This window comes from Chlorocebus sabaeus, chromosome X, assembly GCF_047675955.1.
Source record: "Chlorocebus sabaeus isolate Y175 chromosome X, mChlSab1.0.hap1, whole genome shotgun sequence".
Classification (NCBI taxonomy): domain Eukaryota; kingdom Metazoa; phylum Chordata; class Mammalia; order Primates; family Cercopithecidae; genus Chlorocebus; species Chlorocebus sabaeus.
The window spans coordinates 104,256,580-104,263,437 of NC_132933.1; the positions used below are offsets into that span (position 1 = coordinate 104,256,580).

General features: G+C 40.8%; 1 pseudogene; it reads left to right on the plus strand.

The window, feature by feature from the left end:
• Nucleotides 1-1,396: 1,396 nt before the first annotated feature.
• LOC103231921 (ornithine aminotransferase, mitochondrial-like) lies at nt 1,397-3,517 on the plus strand (annotated as a pseudogene).
• The last annotated feature ends 3,341 nt before the right edge of the window (nt 3,518-6,858 follow it).

Below are 6,858 nucleotides of genomic sequence, written 5' to 3' on the forward strand. Positions count from 1 at the left end.
ATTTTCACACATCCTTTGATTACTTTAATCTCCTTCTCTTTCAATGTTTGTGTTATTGTGGCCTAGAACTTTATTTTTGTTACTTTTTCTTTCTCCACATGGTCTAATGCGGCCTAGTATTTTAGCACCACTTCAAATTTATGATCCCCAAATGCTCCCAATCAGTATTTTTCCAAATGACATCATCTTAATGAACACTGGATTATAATTAAACTACATTAAAGCAACATGCGTTTTAGTAAATAATTCCTTAAATAATAAAGTAATAGGTCTGGGTAAGCTCACATAAGGAGCATTGGTGCTTTTTACCAAAGGTGGAAAATTCTCAGCCATTATCCCTTTGAACATTGTTCTCCATAAATCTTTCTATTCTCCCTTTCTATAATTTGTGTTCAATATATGTGAGCTCTTTTCGTTCTATCCTCCATATCTTTATATTTTCCATTTCTTTTTTGTTTTTGTTTTTGACACAGAGTTTCACTCTCGTCCAGGCTGGAGTGCAATGGCACAATCTCGGCTCACTGCAACCTCCACTTCCTGGGTGCAAGCGATTCTCGTGCCTCAGCCTCCTGAGTAGCTGGGATTACAGGCATGCATCACCATGCCTGGCTAAGTTTTGTATTTTTAGTAGAGATGGGGTTTCTCCATGTTGGTCAGGCTGGTCTGGAATGCCTGACCTCAGGAGATCCACCCGCCTCGGCCTCCCAAAGTGCTGGGATTACAGGCTTGAGCCACCACGCCCGGCCTATTTTCTGTTTCTTTATCTCTAATTGTCTGTTTTCCTCAGAGCTATATTTTAGTTCACTAATTATTTCTTCATTTGTGTCTCATCTGCAGTTTAATACGTTTATTAATTATTTAAATCACCATTTTCACTTCTAGAAGTTGTATTTGGTTATTGTGCAGGTATTCACATAAGCCTGTTGTTTCTCATCCTGATCTTTCATTAAGAAATGTATTTTTAGCTTGGGCAACATAGTAAGACCCCATCTCTAAAAAAAAAAAAATAGCTGGGTATGGTGGCATGTGCCTGTAGCTACTTGGGAGGCTGAGGCAGGAGGATTGCTTGATCCCAGGAGTTCGAGGCTGCAGTGAGCTATAATTGCCCCACTGCACTCCAGCCTGGATGACAGGGTCTCAAAAAAGATGACATGTTTTACCCTTTTTTACTTGGGAATAATATAGATTTATGGGAAATTGCAAAAATAGTACAGAGATGTCCCATATACCCTTTACTTAGTTTCCTTTATACTATAGTAGTGTAAAAATACTATAGTACAATATCAAAACCAGGAAATTGACATTGGTACAATAGTGTGTATAGTCCTATGCCTTTTTATCCCATGTGTAGACTCCTGTAACCAACACCCTAATCAAGACACAGAACATGGCTGCACTTTGTAGATGTCGCATGTCCCGGGTGGTCCTCAGGCACTGTCAGATTTTGGACTCTCTGAAGATCGTCCCTGGATCTTGGGTTAAAAATCTGTATTCTGGTCTGAACCATGGGAAGAAAAAAATAGTCGATCTGTGGTTTTTCTACTTGAAGGACACAATGTTTTCCAAACTACCACCTTTGCAGAGGTTTGCTGAACTTAGTGGTGGAGCTCATTCTTCAGTGGCTTCTGCTATATCTGTTGCAACTAAAAAAACAATCCAGACTGTGTGCGGTGGCTCATGCCTGTAATCCCAGCAATTTGGGAGACCAAGGCGGGCGAATCACCTGAGGTTGGGAGTTCGAGACCAGCCTGGCCAACATGGAGAAACCCCATCTCTACTAAAAGTACAAAATTAGCCCCGTACGGTGGTGCATGCCTGTAACCCCAGCTACTTGGGAGGCTGAGGCAGGAGAATTGCTTGAAACCGGGAGGCAGAAGTTGCAGTGAGCCAAGATTGCGCCATTGCACTACAGCCTGGGCAACAAGAGCGAAACTCCGTCTCCAAACAAACAAAAAAAACCCAAAGAAAACAGTCCAAGGACCTCCAACTTCTGATTACATTTTTGAAAGGGAATCTAAGTGTGGTGCACACAATTACCCTCCTTTACCTGTAGCCCTGGAGAGAGGAAAATGTATTTACTTATGGGATGTAGAAGGCAGAAAATATTTTGACTTCCTGAGTTCTTACAGTGCTGTCAACCAAGGGCATTGTCACCCCAAGATTGTGAATGCGCTAAGAGTTAAGGGAACAAATTGACCTTAACCTCTAGAGCTTTCTATAATAACGTACTTGGTGAATATGAGGAGTATATTACTAAACTTTTCAACTACCACAAAGTTCTTCCTATGAATACAGGAATGGAAGCTGGAGAGACTGCCTGTAAACTAGCTCATAGGCAGGACTATACAGTGAAGGACATTCAGAAACACAAAGCAAAGGTTGTTTTAGCAGCTGGAAACTTTTGGGGTAGGACATTGTCTACTATCTCCAGTTCCACAGACCCGACCAGTTACGATGGTTTTGGACCATTTATGCCAGGATTTGACGTCATTCCCTGCAATGATCTGCCTGCACTGGAGCGTGCTTTTCAGAATCCCAAAGTGGCTGCGTTCATGGTAGAACCAATTCAGGGTGAAGCGGGTGTGTTGCAGATCCAGGTTACCTAATGGGAGTGCGAGAGTTCTGCACCAGGCACCAGATCTATATATTGCTGATGAAATACAGTCAGGATTGGCCAGAACTGGTAGATGGCTGGCTGTTGATCATGAAGATGTCAGACCTGACATAGTCCTCCTTGGAAGGGCCCTTTCTGAGGGCTGATACTCTGTGTCGGTGGTGCTGTGGGACGATGACATAATGCTGACCATTAAGCTAGGGGAATATGGGTCCACATACGGTGGCAATCCACTAGGCTGCCGAGTGGGCATTGCAGTCCTTGAGGTTTTAGAAGAAAACCTTGCTGAAAATGCAGAAAAAATGGGTATTATCTTGATAAATGAACCCATGAAGCTACCTTCTAATGTTGTAACTGCCGTAAGAGGAAAATAATTATTTTATTTATTTATTTATTTATTTATTTATTTATTTATTTGAGTCAGAGGTTCACTCTGGTTGCCCAGGATGGAGTGTAATGGCGTGATATCGGCTCACTATAACCTCTGCCTCATGGGTTCAAATGATTCTCCTGCCTCAGCCTCCTGAGTAGCTGGGATTACAGGCATGCGCCACTATGCCTGACTAATTTTTGTATTTTTGGTAGAGATGGGATTTTGCCATGTTGATCAAGCTGGTCTCAAACTCCTGACCTCAGGTGATCCACCTGCCTCTGCCTCCCAAAGTGTTGGGATTACAGGCGTGAGTCACTGTGCCCGGCGGGGAAAATAATTATTAAACGCTATTGTTATTAAAGAAACCAAAGATTGTGATGCTTGGAAGGTGTGTCTACAACTTCAAGATTATGGACTTCTGGCCAAGCCAACCCACGGCGACATCATCAAGTTTCACCTCTGCTGGGGTCAAGGAGGATGAGATTTGAGAGTACAGTGAAATCATTAACAAGGCCATCTTGTCGTTCTGAGGGTAACTGCTGTTTTCAGTGGTCCCTGGGAGCTGGCTGGAGAGAGGTGGTCCTGTAAAAGCTCTGCTCTTAATGCGGGCACATTCCACTCCCATGTGTCTTCAAAACCGTTTTTTGGAATATATATATTTTTTCCATTGATACATAATAGAAGAACGTTTATGAACCTGCTGTTGCTTTGTAATGTAAGAGAATGTAATGGCATCTATATTCAGTAAAAGTGTTTTGATGTGCATGTGTACTTTCTAAGGTGAAACGCATCTATGTATACAGACAGCCTTTAAATCACATCCTTCAGTATACTTTATCTATGTTTTCATAATTTCCTTGCTGGTATAAATGTTTTGTATTTGAAAAAGTTATCTCTAGTGTATTACATAAAAGGCTTTACCTTATAAAGTCAAATCATTGTTATCATTGAATTTTAGGAAGGATGAATGGTTAAGCATACACAAAATACTAATATTAAGTAAATGTCATGTTGGCCAACATCAGGATGTATTCTATGGATGTCATTATTTTCAGTTAAGAACTAGTGTTTAAAATTCCTAAATTGTTTGAGTGCTTGATTATAATTTGTAAAAAAAAGTTTAATATTTCTTTGAATTTAAAATAAAGCTTATATTTCAAAAAAAAAAAAAAAAAAAAAAGATACAGTACATGGCCGGGTGCAGTGGTTCATGCCTGTAGTTCCAGCACTTTGGGAGGCCAAGGCGGGCATATCACTTGAGGTCAGGAGTTTGAGACCAGCCTGGCCAACATGGAGAAATCCCCTCTCTACTAAAAATGCAAAAATTAGCCAGGCATAGTGGCACGCACTTGTAATCCCAGCTACATGGGAGGCTCAGACAGGAGAATCGCTTGAACCCGAGAGGCAGAGGTTGCAGTGAGCAGAGATCGTGCCACTGCACTCCAGCCTGGGAGACAGAGCAAAACTCTGTCTCAAAAAAGTTACAAACCATTTTCATCACCACAATGTTATCCCTTGTGCTACTCATTTTTAGTAATACCCACTCTCCTCCCATCCACCATCCCTAATCCCTGGCAACCACTAATCTGTTTTTCATTTCTAAAATTTTGTCTTTTCTACAATGCTGTACAAATGAAATCTTACAGTATGTAATGTTTTAGGGGCTTATTTCACTCAGCATAATTCCATGGCGATTCATCCAAAATATTGATATTTGTTTATCAATAGTTCATTGTTGTTGTTGTTGTTGTTGAGACGGAGTCTCACTCGGTTGCCCAGGCTGGAGTGCAGTGTCTAAGCTCACTGCAACTCTTTGCCTCCCGGGTAGATAACATTTTAGGGGCTTATTTCACTCAGCATAATCTCTGGAGATTCATCCAAGACATTAATATTTGTGTATCAAGGCTGGGCATGGTGACTCATGCTTGTAATCCCAGCACTTTGGGAGGCTGAGGCGGGCGGATCACAAGATCAAGAGATTGAGACCATCCTGGCTAACATTGTGAAACCCCGTCTCTACTAAAAACTACAAAAAATTTGCCAGGCATGGTGGCGGGGGCCTGTAGTCCCAGCTATTCAGGAGGCTGAGGTAGGAGAATGGCGTGAACCCGGGAGGCAGAGCTTGCAGTGAGCCGAGATGGTGCCACTGCACTCCAGCCTGGGCAACAAAGCGAGACTCCATCTCAAAAAAAAAAAAAAAACAAAAAACAAAATTGTGTATCAATAGTTCATTCTTATTAGTGAGTAGTAATTCGTGGTATGGATGTACCACAGTTTGACCATTCCCTTATTGTTGGACATATTGATTATTTTGAGCTTCTGGCTATTACAAGTAAAGCTGCTATGAACAATTACGTATAAATTTCTGAATGGGCATAAATTTTAATTTCTCTGAAGTGTAATTGTTGAATTGTGTGCTCATTGCATGTTCAGTTTTATAAGAAACTACTAAACAGTTTTCCAAAGTGGCTGTAAGATTTTACCTTCCCAGCAGCATTTTACAAGATGTCCAATTTCTCTGCATCTTTGTCACCATTTCGTGTTGTCACTATGTTTTTAATTTTAGCTGTTGTAATAAGTGTGTAGTGATACCTCATCATGGTCTTAATTTGCATCTAGTGACACAAATTAGTGTTGAACATCTTTTCATGTGCTTATTTCCTCTTCAGTGAAATGTATGTTCATATATTTTGATCATTTTCCAATTGGATTATTTATTTGTTTTTACCTTTGAGTTTTTGTTTGTTTGTTTGTTTTTGAGAGAGCCTCTTGCTCTGTTACCCAGGCTGGAGTGCAGTGGCATGATCTTGGCTCACTCCAATCTCCGCCTCCCAGGTTCAAGCGATTCTCATGCCTCAACCTCCCACGTAGCTGGGATTACAAGCCATCATGCCTAATTTTTGTATTTTTAGTAGAGATGGGTTTTTGCCATGTTGCTCAGGCTGGTCTCAAACTCCTGCTCTCAAGAAATCTGCCCTCCATCCACCTCGACCTTTCAAAGTGCTGGGATTACAAGCATGAGCCATGGCCTACCATTGAGTTTTGAGAGTACTATACATATTCATTATACATGCTGGATGTATATGTGATTTGCAAACATATTCTCCCATTCCATACGTTTTTTTCATCCTTTTAACAGGGTTTCTTGCAGAGCAAAAGTTTTAAATTGGATGAAATCTAATTTATTTTTTTCCTTATGGATTATGCTTTTCGAGCTGTTTACTATGCCCTAGATCTCAGACGTTTCTCCTATGTTTTCTTGTAAAAGTTTTAGTTTTAGTTTTATATTTTAGATTTAAATCTATGATCCACTTGAGTTTTTTTTTTGTATAAAGGTATGAAGATGAGGTCATTTTTAAAATTGGCCTATGGCTCTGCAACTTCTCTAGCACCATTTGTTAAGCAGACAATCCTTCCTTCTTTTTGTCTCTTTGTAAAAAATCAGTGTGGAGCTATTTCTAGGTTCTCTATTTTGTTCCAGTGATCTATGTGTCTATTCTCCCAACACTACACAGTCTTGATTCCTGTAGCTATATAAGAAATATTGAAATACGGTAGAGACATTCCTCCCACCTTATTCTTCTTTTTCAAAAAGTGTCTTAGATACATATATATATTTTTGAGATGGAGTCTCACTTGTGTTGCCCAAGCTGGAGTGCAGTGGGGTAATCTCGCCTCACTGCAACCTCTGCCTCCCAGGTTCAAGCGATTCTCCTGCCTCAGCCTCCTGAGTAGCTGGAATTTCAGTCGTGAGCCACCACACCCGGCTAATTTTTATATTTTTAGTTGAGACATGGTTTCTCCATGTTGGCCAGATTGGTCTCGAGCTCCTGACCTCAAGTGATCTGCCTGTCTCGGCCTCCCAAAGTGC